We start from the raw sequence: 16398 nt of genomic DNA on the forward strand, positions 1-16398 counted from the left end.
AATGGTGGGTGAGTGACTTGGCATTTGTAATAAAGCGCAAGGATGCATGATAAACAGAGTCCAGTCTCCGTAAAATGGAGGAGGTTGCCGCTCAGCAAGGAAGAAGCCACTGCTCCAAAACCACCATAAAAAAGCAAGACTACAGTTTGCAACTGCACATGGGGACAAATATCGTACTTTTTGGAGAAATGTCCTCTGGTCTGATGAAACAAAAATAGAACTGTTTGGCCATAATGACCATTGTTATGTTTGGAGGAAAAAGGGGGCGGCTTACAAGCCAAAGAACCCCATTCCAACCGTGAAGCATGGGGGTGGCAGCATCATATTGTGGGGGTGCTTTGCTGCAGAAGGAACTGGTGCAATTCACAAAATGGATGGCATCATGAGGATGGAAAATTATATCGATATATTGAAGCAACATCTCAAGACATCAGTCAGGAAGTTAAAGCTTGGTTGCAGATGGGTCTTCCAAATGGACAATGACCCCAGGCATACTTCCAAAGTTGTGGCAAAATGGCTTAAGGACAACAAAGTCAAGGTATTGGAGTGGCCATCACAAAGCCCTGACCTCAATCCTATAGAACATTTGTGGGCAGAACTGAAAAAGCGTGTGCGAGCAAGGAGGCCTACAAACCTGACTCAGTAAGACCAGCTCTGTCAGGAGGAATGGGCCAAAATTCTCCCAACTTATTGCGGAAACATGTGGAAGGCTACTCGAAACGTTTGACCCAAGTTAAATAATTTTAAAGGCAATTCTACCAAATAGTAATTGAGTTTATGTAAACTTCTGACCCACTGGGAATGTGATAAAAGAAATAAAAGCTGAAATTAATCATTCTCTCTACTATTATTCTGACATTTCACATTCTTAAAATAAAGTGGTGATCCTAACTGACCTAAGACAGGGAATTTTTACTAGGATTAAATGTCATGAATTGTGAAAAACTGAGTTTAAATGTATTTGGCTAAGGTGTATGTAAACTTCCGACTTCAACTGTAGGTATTTGTAGGATGACACTTTTTCAATTGATAAGCCACCAGATGTGACAATGCTAACATTCTCTGGCAGAGTTTTAGCTCTGCCATGAATTTAGGTCATGCATTTTGTTTTTTGTATATTCAAGACCAGTTTGAGACCATAAAGGGAAGCTTGCAGTGACTGAAAATCAGTCTGGAGCTCTTCAACAGCCTGAACCAGAGAAGGAGCACATGAATATATAACTGTATCATCTGCATATAGATGCAACTTTCCTGGTTGCATCCCATTTCCCAAATCATTAATACAAATTGAGAACAACACAGGAGCTACAATGGAACTATTAATCTCAAGAAAGCTAGACGTGTGATTGTCAGTATATACACATTGTGTTCTGTCAGAAAGATAGTTCCTAAACCAATTTACTGCCCCTTCACTGAGACCAAAGTTTCTGAGTCTAGCTAGCAACAATTCATGGTCAACTGAATCAAAGGCCTTTGATAAATCCAAACAGAGCAGCACAATGTTGCTTTTTTAGTGCATTAATGATGTTGTTTGCCACTGCCATAGCTGCAGTTACGTTGCTGTTCCCCGATCTAAAGCCAGACTGAACCCCGCTCAGTATGTTCTTTTCAAGTAAGAAGTTTTTTTAACTCTGAGTTCACTACGGATTTGTAGACCTTGGCCAGGATAGGCAGTTTGGAGATAGGACGATAGTTATTAGCATCTGAGGGATCTCCACCCTTTAGCAGTGGGAGGACATAAGCTGAATTCCAAATGCTGGGTATGGAATTACTATACTATGGAACGATACTCTTACAATAACACTATGAGCCACTAAGACACTGTATATCCTAGTACTTGACGCTATATCCTAATACGCACAACATAAGTAATGATCAGAGAATGCCTAAAATGTCACTTGACAACCAGTGTTAGTGAATGTACTGTAGCATCATGTTTTGTTTAAAAACGGATCGTTTGTGAAATTATCTTGATTTTTAATGCTGTTATCCCGTTGTATAAAAGCAATAATACACTCGAGGCTTTGCCTCATGGCTATGACCATATCACAGCCATGATAAAAATGTCATAACACATTGCCTCTCATGTATTTTTGCTTAAGTAAACCAGAAAGTATAAACCCATCCTAGCTTACTGTATGAATGAGATCCCAGGTGGAGTTGCCTGGTTATGGCCTCAGTTCAGCTAGTTCATTCCACTCCTTGTAGGCTACTCTATGGCATTTGCCAAAGACATGGGACATGACCAGAGTGGCAAATGACCGGAGTGGCAAGGAGTGGAATGTTAGCTAAAACAACTGGACCCAGCCTCGGTAGAACGTTGACGTGCATCGGACAGTCCCATGCCATTGGGACAGTCGTTGCACTTTGAAACCGACGCCCACGTATGGGACTGCCCACCGGGCAAAATGCGTGAAAAGAGTGTGTCCCATGTATATTTTCTGTCAGGTCATAAAATGTGTAAACATCACCTGTGTGGGTAACGAACTCACATATTTTTCGGTACATACAGTGTGTACACTGTATGTACCGATCCTAAAAAATCCTGTTGTTGGTTAACAAACTTTGCAGCAGAGAACACTTTCTAATAGATCATAAAATGTGCATGCCATGCTCAGCCAATGAGTGCAGCAAAGTTCTAATAAACGTATGCCTTGGAGATGTCAATGTTTATTCTAATTTGCCTTTATGCTGAAATGTAGCCTAAACATCATCGGTGGTCATTCAAGTAAATGCCTGTGCATTTACTTGACGAAAGGCAATACACATTGGCTATTAATCAAATGAATGCTGAGGAAGATATGCCTAATTGAATTGTACAGGCCTACATGTATAATATAATAACTAGCCTACTATGCCAGTATCACATCTTCTATGTTCGTTTATTTTAACTGTAAGCATTCAACTGAGTAATGTTAACTGCCTTGTTACTCTACTGTGCACCCAGTCTCGGGAGGGTTAGATTTGCGTGAGTGGGGCTCAGTGCGGTGAACATGCTCAAACAGCGGCTGTGCGGAAGTTCTGTCATCCGTGCTGCAGAAGGGGCTTCGCCCTCGCGATTATTCTCGTCACAACTTTATGCTTGGATAAAAGCGGTTCAGGTGGAACTTCTGGACAGTACAACCCAACTTGAGTTTTACTACAGCCATAGTCGGCCACCTTTATTTTCGGTGAGTATTTATGCAGTGTTTTCACAGAGTAAACATTCCTGCGTTTGGAAAAACCTTGTTCCTTTTTTCACATAGCGTGAATGCGGGAAGCAGCGCGGGGGTGGCAGTGCGTGCTTGCGTGACATTACCGACAACACTGCCGTGGAGCTCTCCATTTTGGTTTCACTTTGTTTGGTCCCCCGATATTTTCAAGAAGTACCACTCTGTTGCTCCGATCGGAATTACTGTAAATCTGTCTAGTTGATTATTACTTTTTATTGTGGTATGATTGGTAGATATGATGTCCGCGCGACAGTCTCCAAAAAAGGCCAATGAAGATGCGTGGGTGGGATGTAAAACCTCTCAATTTGAGCCGTCGGAGTCCTGACAAAGAAACTGCTGTTTTGAACCATACATATGAGGATATCACTTTGCTGACTGCACATTCTCAAAGTAGACCATTGATGATAGCAGATAGTTCATTGTGGTCAACTACCTTCAAATGCATTCTAGACTGTTATATATTTAGGTTTGAATAGCTGAAAGACATTTCTGATGAACTCAATTTCCTACACTATGGAATGGATTTTAGTCAGCTAAAGCTTAAAATAAAAAAGGCTACAAATGCTTAGAGGAGTTCGGTCTACAATAACTATAACTTGACAGGCAGGCTGTATATCACATAAAAATGATAAGCTATATAGAAATCGGTCCTTTTTGCTTCCCGAGGTACACACACTGAGCGGCTGGATGCCAGAGTCTGCCACGGTGTAGCACGCCTGGAGTTTAGGGATTAAGGGCCTTGCTAGAATAACCGAATCACGGCAGATTTGTCCCTATTGTACCCTCTGGTTGAAGGCCCACCCCAGCTAACAAAAACGTCCCCACAACGTTAGAGAAGGTTCCTTAAGAATCTCATTAGGTCATTAACTCATGTTTTCACAGGAATGTGCCCATGATGTGCAAGGAATATTTCCAAGAGATCATTCCCTTGATGTCTAATAGAATTTACCCAGAATGTGGTTACCATTTTATCAGAATCTTTAAGATATTAATGTTCTAGACACGTTTTATGGGAACGTTGCAAGAACATTCACGTGTCCAGTTTTCTGTGGACGAGGAGAATACGCCATCAGTGTCCCACCAAACATACACAGAATAGGGTTGCCATGTTCTCAGAATATAAAATATCAACGTTCGAGATACGTTTCATGGGATCATTTCTGTGTATCAGTTGTCGGGTGTAATTGAACCCCCAAAGAGTTGAATTACACCTTGTTGCTGTTTCCCGAGCCAATCAAATCAAATGTTATTAGTCACATGCGCCGAATACAACAGGTGTAGACCTTACAGTGAAATGCTTACTTACAAGCCCCTAACCAACAATGCAGTTTAAAACATAAGAATAAGAAATAAAAGTTACAAGTACCTGTTCACCTCGCTTCCATCCAAATGCGAGGTCAGTACAGGTGCATCAAAGCTCAAGGCCATCAGATTGTTAAACAGCCATCACTAGCACAGAGAGGCGGCTGCCTACCTACAGACTTGATATTATTGGCCACTTTAAAAAATGGAACACTAGTCACTTTAATAATGCCACTATATCTCGCATTACTCATCTCATGTATATTCTGTATCCTTCACTATCTATTGCATCTTAGCCACTCTGTCACTGCTGATCCATATATTTTATACTTATATATTCTCATCCCATTCCTATACTAGATTGTGCGTATTAGGTTTTGTTGTGGAATTTGTTAGGTATTAGGTTTTGTTAGATATTACCTGTTAGATACTGTTGCACTGTCAAAATAGTCTGGGTAGCCATTTGATTAGATGTTCAGGAGTCTTATGGCTTGGGGGTAGAAGCCTCTTGGACCTAGACTTGGCACTCTGGTACATTGTGGTAGCAGAGAGAACAGTCTATGACTAGGGGGGCTGGAGTCTTTCGCAATTTTTAGGGCCTTCCTCTGACACTGCCTAACATCAAGGCCCTGATTGGTGAACCACTGATGAATTCATAGCTTTGTCTGTTGCCAAGGTTGGGGAGACTCACACACACACAGTGATTTTAACTTATATATTTGACACACTGAAGTAGATGATTAACATTGTGCATGTTCATTTATACCGGAAATATTCAACATTTTCTCACCTGGGATTTGAACTCACAACCTCTTGGTTCATGGTATTCCAATCTTCCCGTTACGCCACTGTGTCCAGTCATGTATTGGTTAATCTGACTGTTCTCATCATTGATTTGATTTACTTATTTCAAGAGCTTTCTGTATAGTTGTCTAATGTTGGTGAGGTGTAAATATTTTTATGAACATAACAAGATTCAACAACTGAGACATAAACTGAAAAAGTTCCACAGACATGTGACTAACAGAAATTGAATAATGTGTCCCTGAACAAAGGAGGGGYGGGGYGGGGGGGGGGGGGGGGGTAAAAATCTAAAGTAATAGTCAGTATCTGGTGTGGCCACCAGCTGCATTAAGACATTTCTGGGGGAATGGCCCTAGCCCTCACCCTCCAATCCAACAAGTCCCAGAGGTTTTATTTTATTTCACCTTTATTCAACCAGGTAGGCTAGTTGAGAACAAGTTCTCATTTACAACTGTGACCTGGCCAAGATAAAGCAAAGCAGTTCAACACATACAACAACACAGTTAAACATGGAATAAACAAACATACAGTCAATAATACAGTAGAAAAAAGTATATACAAAGTGTGTGCAAATGAGGTAAGGGAGAAGGGATAAGGCAATAAAATAGGCCATAGTGGCAAGGTAATTACGATATAGCAATTAAACACTGGAGTGATAGATGTGCAGAAGATGAATGTGCAAGTAGAGATACTGGGGTGTAAAGGAGCAAAATAAATACATAAATACAGTATGGGGATGAGGTAGTTGGATGGGATGTGTACAGGTGCAATAATCTGTGAGCTGCTCTGACAGCTGGTGCTTGAAGTTAGTGCGGGAGATAAGTCTCCAGCTTCAGCGATTTTTGCAGTTCGTACCAGTCATTGGCAGCAGAGAACTGGAAGAAAAGGCGGGCAAAGGAGGAATTGGCTTTGGGGGTGACCAGTGAAATATACCTGCTAGAGCGCGTACTGCGGGTGGGTGCTGCTATGGTGACCAGTGAACTGAGATAAGGCGGGGCTTTACCTAGCAAAGACTTGTTGATGACCTGGAGCCAGTGGGTTTGGCGACGAATATCAAGCGAGGGCCAGCCAACAAGAGCGTACAGGTCGCAGTGGTGGGTAGTATATGGGGCTTTGGTGACAAAACAGATGGCACTGTGATCGACTGCATCCAATTTGTTGAGTAGAGTGTTGGAGGCTATTTTGTAAATTACATTGTCGAGGATCGGTAGGATAGTCAGTTTTACGAGGGTATGTTTGGCAGTATGAGTGAAGGACGCTTTGTTGCGAAATAGGAAGCAGATTTTTGATTTAATTTTGGGTTGGAGGTGCTTAATGTGGGTCTGGAAGGAGCGTTTACAGTCTAACCAGACACCTAGGTATTTGTAGTTGTCTACATATTCTAGGTCAGAACCGTCCAGAGTACTAATGCTGGACGGGCGGGCAGGTGCGGGCAGCGATCGGTTGAAGAGCATGCATTTAGTTTTACTTGCATTTAAGAGCAGTTGAAGGCCACGGAGGTGAGTTGTATGGCATTGAAGCTCGTCTGGAGGTTAGTTAGCACAGTGTCCAAAGAAGGGCCAGAAGTATACAGAATGGTGTCATCTGCATAGAGGTGGATCAGAGAATCACCAGCAGCAAGAGTGACATCATTGATGTATACAGAGAAGAGAGTCGGCCCGAGAATTGAACCCCCATAGAGACTGCCAGAGGCCCGGACAACAGACCCTCCGATTTGACACACTGAACTCTATCAGAGAAGTAGTTGGTGAACCAGGCGAGGCACTCATTTGAGAAACCAAGGCTGTCAAGTCTGCCGATGTCAATCACCACATCCTCAGAGACGAAAGCCTAGGCCAGGTCAATGAATACAACTGCACAGTATTGTTTCTTATCGATGGCGGTTAAGATATCGTTTAGGACCTTGAGCGTGGCTGAGGTGCACCCATGACCAGCTCTGAAACCAGATTGCATAGCGGAGAAGGTATGGTGGGATTCGAAATGGTCGGTAATCTGTTTGTTGACTTGGCTTTCGAAAACCTTAGAAAGGTAGGGTAGGATAGATATAGGTCTGTAGCAGTTTGGGTCAAGAGTGTCCCCCCCTTTGAAGAGGGGGATGACCGCAGCTGCTTTCCAATCTTTGGGAATCTCGAAAGGACCGCAGCTGCTTTCCAATCTTTGGGAATCTCTAAAGATGACACGAAAGAGAGGTTGAACAGGCTAGTAATAGGTGTGGCAACAATTTCAGCAGATAAGAAAGAAAGAAAGGGTCCAGATTATCTAGCCTGGCTGATTTGTAGGGGTCCAGATTTTGCAGCTCTTTCAGAACATCAGCTGACTGGATTTGGGAGAAGGAGAAATGGGGAAGGTTTGGGTGGGTTGGTGCAGTGCTGTTGACCGGGGTAGGGGTAGACAGGTGGAAAGCATGGCCAGCCGTAGAAAAATGCTTATTGAAATTCTCAATTATAGTTGATTTGTCGGTGGTGACAGTGTTTCCTATCTTCAGTGCAGTGGGCAGCTGGGAGGAGATGTTCTTATTCTCCATGGACTTTACAGTGTCCCAGAACTTTTTTGAGTTTGTGTTGCAGGAAGCAAATTTCTGCTTGAAAAAGCTAGCCTTGGCTTTTCTAACTGCCTGTGTATATTAGTTTCTAACTTCCCTGAAAAGTTGCATATCACGGGGGCTGTTCGATGCTAATGCATTAAATGGTACCTGCAAAACACCAGTCTCAACGTCAACAGTGAAGAGGTGACTCTGGGATGCTGGCCTTCTAGGCAGAGTTGCAAAGAAAAAGCCATATCTCAGACTGGCCAATAAAAAGAAAAGATTAAGATGGGCAAAATAACAGACACTGGACAGAGGAACTCTGCCTAGAAGGCCAGCATCCCGGAGTCGCCTCTTCACTGTTGACGTTGAGACTGGTGTTTTGCGGGTACTATTTAATGATACTGCCAGTTGAGGACTTGTGAGGTGTCTGTTTCTCAAACTAGACACCCTAATGTACTTGTCCTCTTGCGCTCAGTTGTGCACCGGGGCCTCCCAGTCCTCTTTCTATTCTGGTTAGAGCCAGTTTGCGCTGTTCTGTGAAGGGAGCAGTACACAGCGTTGTTCGAGATCTTCAGTTTCTTGGAAATTTCTCACATGGTATAGCCTTCATTTCTCAGAACAAGAATATACTGATGAGTTTCAGAAGAAAGGTCTTTGTTTCTGGCCATTTTGAGCCTGAAATCAAATCCACAAATGCAGATTTTTTTTTTATTTTTTTTATTTTTTTTTTATTTATCCCATTATTTTACCAGGTAAGTTGACTGAGAACACGTTCTCATTTGCAGCAACGACCTGGGGAATAGTTACAGGGGAGAGGAGGGGGATGAATGAGCCAATTGTAAACTGGGGATTATTAGGTGACCGTGATGGTTGAGGGCCAGATTGGGAATTTAGCCAGGACACCGGGGTTAACACCCCTTCTCTTACGATAAGTGCCATGGGATCTTTAATGACCTCAGAGAGTCAGGACACCCGTTTAACGTCCCATCCGAAAGACTGCACCTTACACAGAGCAGTGTCCCCAATCACTGCCCTGGGGCATTGGGGTCATTGTTTAGACCAGAGGAAAGAGTGCCTCCTACTGGCCCTCCAACACCACTTCCAGCAGCATCTGGTCTCCCATCCAGGGACTGACCAGGACCAACCCTGCTTAGCTTCAGAAGCAAGCCAGCAGTGGTATGCAGGGTGGTATGCTGCTGGCATGCTCCAGATACTCAACTAGTCTAAAGAACGACAGTCTTATTGCTTTTTTAATTAGCACAACATTTTTCAGCTGTGCTAACACAATTGCAAAAGGGTTTTCTAAAGAACAATTGGCGTTTTAAAATGATCAACTTGGATTATCTAACACAACATGACATTGGAACACAGGAGTGATGGTTGCTGATAATGGGCCTCTGTATGTCTATGTAGATATTCCATAAAAAATCACCCGTTTCCAGCTACAATAGTCATTTTACAACATTAAAAATGTCTACACTGTATTTCTGATCAATTTGATGTTATTTTAATGGACAAAAAATGAGCTTTTCTTTCAAAAACAAGGACATTTCTAAGTGACCCCTAACGTTTGAACGGTAGTGTATATCCTACACTACACACATACTTGCATATACAGACCCATTACTCTCTCTCACGTGCAACAGGCATACAGAGAGAGAGAGACTAGGTGTGTGTTTACTGTGATCCAGGGTGGAAGAATATCATCTGGTTGTTGTCATCAGACATGTTGTTGGCACAGAGGCTGTTTGTAGAAATCACACTGGGGCTCATCACTGTCATCAACACCTCCTCCCACTGGTCTGGTAAACCATGCCAACACAACAGGTTTCTGGTTTTATTGGTCGTATATACGGGATACGCATGGTATACATTGTCCAACGAAATGCATACTTGCAGGTTCCTTCTGGACAGTGCAACAATGATAAGAAATAGTAAAAGATAAGAATACGAAAATAAAGTTAATGGCAGTAGAATATAATAAACATTTGACATAAGTATAATACAGGAAGGCACAATTTGTAGTCCAATATTTATACATGTATTAGGGATGGGGAGCAAGTGTATACATTTAGCAGTATAATGGAGTCTGGTAGCAACAGTTGTGATGTGCATGTGTGCATGTGTGCTAAGGTGTGGAGAATCAGAGCAGGTGGTTAGTCCAGATGAAGTGTTCTGCAGTCTGATACCAACATGCTCAGAGACTGTTTTTATCAGACCTCATGCTCCGATACCGTCTGCCCAATGGTAAGGAAGAGAACAGCTCGTGGTTGGGGTGTGTGGGGTCCTTGATGATGCTGCATGGCTTCTTCAGGCACCGTTTAGAGTAGAGCCGCCTTGGGTCGTGGATGGATCAATTCCCGTACCAGGCCTTGATTCAACCGGTCAGGACACTCTCAATGGTGCAGTGTTTTGCTGACGTTGAAGGAGAGGTTGTTGTGATGACACCACAATGTCAGTTCACTTACCTCCTCCCTGTAGGCTGACTCGTTGGTTATCAGGCCTACAATGGTAGTGTTGTCAGCAAACTTGATGATGGAGTTGATGTTGTGCAAAGCCACGCAGTCATGGGTGAACAGGGAGTACAGCAAAGTACTGAGGACACACCCCTGGGGTGCCCCTGTGTTAAGAGTCAGTATGGAGGAGGTGTTGTTGCCAATCCTCACAGCCTGTGGACTACCCGTCAGGAAATCCAGTTGCAGAGGGTGGTGTCCAGACCCAGGGCTCTGAGCTTGGTGTCGAGCTTGGAGGAAACAATAGTGTTGAATGCTGAACTGACTCAATGAATCAATGAACAGCATTCTCACATAAGTGTTCCTCTTGTCCAGTTGTGTTACGGCTATGTGAATAGCGATGGAAATGGCATCTTCCATGGATCTGTTGGAGTGGTAGGCAAATTGGAGTGGGTCCAGTGTGCCTGGCATGCTGGGCTTGATGTGGGCCATGACCAGCCTCTAGAAGCACTTCATGATGACCAAGGTAAGCGTGACAGGGTGATAGTCATTTGTGCATGTCACCTTGTTTTTCTTGGGCACTGGGACGAGGGTGGTCTCGTTAACCCTGTTTTGTACTGATGTGAAATATTCCTCAATTTCACCTTTTATTGTAAAAGATAAATGCTAACTTCATCATCCAAGCATCACATGGAACACATCCACAGCCAAACTCATTACATAAACCAGCCTAAATAACATAAGTTAGCGACCTAACAGCTAGACTTGTTTACAATGCACCACATCTCTGGTGAGCACAAGGGAAAAATGTCATATTGTTTAGATGTGTGTCAACTAAGCTAACAGCAACTAAATTCTTTATGATGAGAGCCATGTTTGTTTGTTTGACAAGCGAAAACTCCCTAATCCCAAAATGCCATTCACTATAAGACGCAAATAAACAAATTCAAAGATGGCTGCGCCCATTGCCTGAAAAAAATTACAAATATTTGAAGTTTACCGAACAGAAATATAAACGCAAAATGTAAAGTGTTGTTCCCATGTTCCATACGCACAAAAAGCTTATTTCTCTCAAATGTTGTGCACAAATGTGTTTACATCCCTGTTAGTGAGCATCCTCCTTAGCCACGATAATCCATCCACTTGACAAGTGTGGCATATCAAGAAGCGGATTAAACAGCATGATCATTACACAGGTGCATCTTGTGTTGGGGACAATAAAAGACCACTCTAAAATGTGCAGTTTTGTCACACAACACAATGCCACAGATGTCTCAAGTTTGAAAGAGCGTGCAATTGGCATGCTGACTGCAGGAATGTCCACCAGAGCTGTTGCCAGAGAATTGAATGTTCATTTTTCTACCATAAGCCGCCTCCGTCGTTCTAGATAATTTGGCAATAAGTCCAACAATCGCAGACCACGTGTAACCATGCCAGCCCAGGACCTCCACATCTGATTTCTTTAACTGCAGGATTGTCTGAGACCAGCCACCCAAACAGCTGATGAAACTGAGGAGTATTTCTGTCTATAATAAAGCTCTTTTGTGGGGAAAAACTCATTCTGATTGGCTGGGACTGGCTCCCCAGTGGTTGGGACTGGCTCCCCAGTGGGTGGGCCTATGCCCTCCCAGGCCCACCCAAGCCATGTGAAAACTAATAGGTTAGGGCATAATGCATTTATTTCAATTGACTGATTTCCTAATATGAACTGTAACTCAGTAAAATCATTGAACATGTTGCATTCATATTTTTGTTCAAGATACTTGTTACAGTGTATACAAGAACCGGAGCACATGACTTGACAAGGCGTTTACAGTTTTTGATGAATCACAAAGAAAATAAAATGTTATCACCTCGCAGATTATCAACCCAAATGTAAGCCTACTGCCTAGCCTAACTGTAGCGCGAAAGATCAAAAGGGTTGCCAGATTTGGTCAAAACCAATTTTGAGGAGTTTGTGAGAGGATTAGCTTCATTTGTGGGAGATTTCAAGTCCACGGGGGGTTGAAATGGAGGAAGGTATTGTGCAGGGATGTGATGCAGGAAGTTATGATGGGGATTTATCAATGAATTGGGGGCAAACACAGGAGAAGTTTATAAGCTAAATAAAAGTAAAACCCCTAGAAAAGGGGGGTCTAAGCTGGCAACCCTGAGGTGCCATAGTTACAATCTGATGCCACATTCAAAACAACTGACTTCCAACTTCAGTGAGTTCAAGACAACTGGGAACTCTGGAAAAAAAACGGTCATCCAACACGGAATTCCAACTCAGCAACTTAGGCCTTTTTCTAGAGCTCCTACTTTCTGACCTGAAGATCACTGACGTCGTGATTTGACCTGGTATCTTTCAGATTTCCCAGGTGTCTTGAAAGTACTATAAGTCAGTCGAGTGAACCATCCCTTCACCTCGTTTTGTTATAACGTCTTTGGTCTGACAGATGCTTACGTGACAACCAGAATGCATTGTATGATGTCAACAAACATGGCGCCACATATAGCTGGTAAATAGCTCAGCATTATCTCATCATAACCTTCAAAGACGTATTTTACACACATCATATCTGTCTATTACAATCTATGCAAGAATCGGAATGCATGATTTGTCACCAGTACTTGAAAACGTGAATAACACTGAATACATTATGCTCCATACATACGGTACGCTATAGTAGAAACGACTACACGATATATACAGAAAATAAGCCACTTACTTTTATATGAATGCACACGTCCAAAGTTATTATTTGTAAGGAAATCAACAACAAAGGCAATGCGGGCGCCAGCCAAAAAATGTGCCGCCGGGAAAAATTTGTGCAAGGCCTGTTCTGACTAGAGATGCGCACTGGGGGAATTGCTTCTTGGGCTCTCGTCGATGAGAGAAGTTTGTCCAGCTCAGTAAAGCCAGGTGCCTTGTTGATAGTGTTGTTAAGAAGGCAGAGCAGTGTTTTATTATGGACAGACTTCTCCCCATCTTAGCTACTGTTGTATCAATATGTTTTGACCATGACAGTTTACAATCCAGGGTTACTCCAAGCAGTTTAGTCACCTCAACTTGCTCAATTTCCACACTATTCATTACAAGGTGGTGTTGAGCTTTAGGGTTTAGTGAATGATTTGTCCCAAATACAATGCTTTTAGTTATTGGAAATATTTAGGACAAACTTATTCCTTGCTACCCATTCCGAAAATATCTGCAGCGCTTTACGTTGGGCTCCCGCGTGGTGCAGCAGTCTAAGGAACTGCATCTCAGTGCAAGAGGCATCACTGCAGTCCCTGGTTCGAATCCAGGCTGCATCACATCCAACCGTGATTGAAAGTCCTATAGGGCGGTGGGTTTGGCTGGCCAGTAGCATGTCGTTAGTAAAGATTGTAAAAAGCAAGGGGGCTAAACATCTACCCTGGGGAATTCCTGCTTCAACCTGGATTATTTTTGAGAGGCTTCCATTAATCTGTTAGACAAGTAACTCTTTATCTATATTATAGCAGGGGGTGTAAAGCCATAATACATACAGTGGTTCCTCCTATAAAAGTTGCGAGCTTACACCGCGGGATTTAGAGGTACCTAGCATCACGGTTTCATTGCTCCAGACCACCACAAGGAGGTGTTCGAGCACTCATTATGCATTTGGGTCCAAATGTTTTTATATGACCAATCATATCGAGTGGTTCCAATGACGAATTTGATGCAAGCCACCCGTCCCTGATGACTTTATCAGCAAAGATGGCTGACAAAACATTATGGTGGAAGCTAATTTAAGTAAATATAAAGTCATAATGAGCCAAGCAAAAAAATTTACAATTGAGAGGAATATGTTAGTTAGTGTAGAGACAAACGATTGTGCATATTTTTTTGTCATCAAGTTAATTTACGAAAATCGCTCTTTAGCAAGTTTTATTTTTCAGTCATATCCAATACCAGGTGTATCAAACTCCATTCTGTGAATGATGCGGTGTCTGCATGTATGTATTACAATCATACACCTCAACAGTTTTTACCACTCCTGCTCCTGGGACATCAATGATTACACATTGTAACTATGCAATAGCTTAGAAACATGATTTAACTAAAGGCTGATTTGTAATTCATATATACAGAATAAAAACAGTACATCCTGCCAGCATGCCCACAAGCGTGCTGAATGACGCGTGGAAGAGAGCGAGGAACGAGATGGGAGAACAATCCAGGCTGTTTGCTCTTCAGACCGGCATAATAAATGTAATGAAACAAGCAGGGAGCAGATTTCGAACTCTCAACATTCTATCTTGAAGTCCAGCACGCTATCGACTGTGCCTAAATTTATTAATTGGGGTTGGGGCCGATTGTGGCAAAAAACACTCAATTGGAATCTTTAAAATGTGGAAAGGGCTAAAAGTGTTATCAGTTTTTCACAAGCGTAGCAGGATGGGCTATTAGCTAAACAATAGACTATTCAACCTGTACTAAAGAATTGTCTAATAGCCGAGCTAGGTGTAAATCCTAAACTCTAAAAGTAATTGGAAAGGTTGATACAAATTGTGTGACATTGTGGTTACAAAAAAGAATGTAGCCCATCATGCAAATGTTTCCTATTAGCAGGACAATAGACTTTTTAAAATCCCTCAACTTGCAATGTATTCGATGCTTATGTACTCTAAAGTGTTACATTTCTAACTCAAAACATCTTTAACATATTTATCGTCTTGATCTTCTTTTTTCTGTAGCAGTTTTGAGCAAATTGGGCCACGGTTGATTCGTCTGTGAAGATGACATTATTGAATGTCTCGCAAGCTTTGATCTGGGCCTGCAGGACGCGAAGTTCTTTGTTTATCAGACGAATCATTGGGTCGAATCTACAGAACAGTACAAAACAAGCGAGTGAGAATGTCTCATCCCATGTTCAAGAATTACCTTTTTCTCCCTGAAAACGAAATCTCCAAAATATTGTTAATTTTTAATCAAAGCGTTTATTATTAATTAATTAAAATGATATAAAAGCCCCTTAGAATCTGTGAGAATAACTTACAAAAAATTCCCCTTAGATATTCATTTAGAGTCCTCCAATCCTCTAAATGCAATTATTGGCGAGTAACGTCATTGAAAAAAAATGTCGATATACCTGCCGATATACCTGCCGCCTACCATAGGTGAAATGAGTCTCACTAGTGTTGAGTAATGTGTTGTTAAAAATGGTGTAGGCCTTATTTATTTAAAGAGCATATTGAAGTTAGAAGCAAAAGCCTACAACGATATTAGCACCGTTTCACGCTGCTCTGAGGCAAGCATGGGGACTGGTCCTGATAAATCAATCAGATTTTTATTTTCACTTAATCTCCATTTTGGTATTGGTTAGACAAGAATTAGAAAATTAGGGTACAGAAATGTTATGCTCTTAATGTAACCTTTATTTAACTAGGCAAGTCAGTTAAGAACAAATTCTTATTTTCAATGACGGCCTAGGAACAGTGGGTTAACTGCCTTGTTCAGGTGCAGAACGACAGATTTTTACCATGTCAGCTCGGGGATTCGATCTTGCAACCTTTCGGTTACTAGTCCAACGGCCTTTGGATTGATGAGGAATTGAAAAATTGTTTGGTTTAGAGGGATGAGGCAAAAGGTATGGCAAATAAGTCTGGATCCAAACTGATTGGCAAATGTACTGAAAAATAAGAAATCAGGTGACTAAACTAAATAAAAATAAACTATACTATGAAACAAAGATAAATGATATAAAGAATGATAGTAAAAAGCTTTGGGGCGTGTTAAATTACATTTTGGGGAAACAAGCCAAATTGGCTACATCATTCATTGAATCAGATGGCAATATCAGTGGGTTTTGTGATAAATGCTAACTACTTGAAGGACTTTTTCATTGGCAAGATAAACAAACTTAGGGATGACATGCCAGCAACAAAAGCTGACACTACACATCCATGTATATCTGACCACATTATGAAAGACAAGAATTGTACTTTTGAATTCCGTAAAGTGAGTGTGGAAGAGGTTGTCTATCAACAATGACAAGCCACCGGGGTCTGACAATCTGGATGGAAAGTTACTGAGGATAATAGCGGACGATATTGCCACTCCTATTTGCCACATCTTCAATTTAAACCTACTAGA

General features: G+C 42.0%; 1 protein-coding gene across 3 annotated transcripts in view; it reads left to right on the top strand.

The window, feature by feature from the left end:
- Window positions 1-3002: 3002 nt before the first annotated feature.
- The window catches only part of LOC111972974 (zinc finger and BTB domain-containing protein 1-like), a 37705-nt gene continuing 24309 nt past the window's right edge, over window positions 3003-16398 (top strand). For 2 of the 3 annotated variants that reach the window (XR_002878510.1, XM_024000085.1), the window contains exon 1: window positions 3003-3170. The gene's annotated coding sequence lies outside the window, so the exon portion shown is untranslated. Of the gene's footprint in view, window positions 3171-10673; window positions 10825-16398 lie in introns of all 3 variants that reach the window. The other variant, XM_070446471.1, reaches the window with a different exon arrangement.

The sequence above is a fragment of the Salvelinus sp. IW2-2015 genome, linkage group LG14 (assembly GCF_002910315.2).
Source record: "Salvelinus sp. IW2-2015 linkage group LG14, ASM291031v2, whole genome shotgun sequence".
NCBI classification, from domain to species: Eukaryota; Metazoa; Chordata; class Actinopteri; order Salmoniformes; family Salmonidae; genus Salvelinus; species Salvelinus sp. IW2-2015.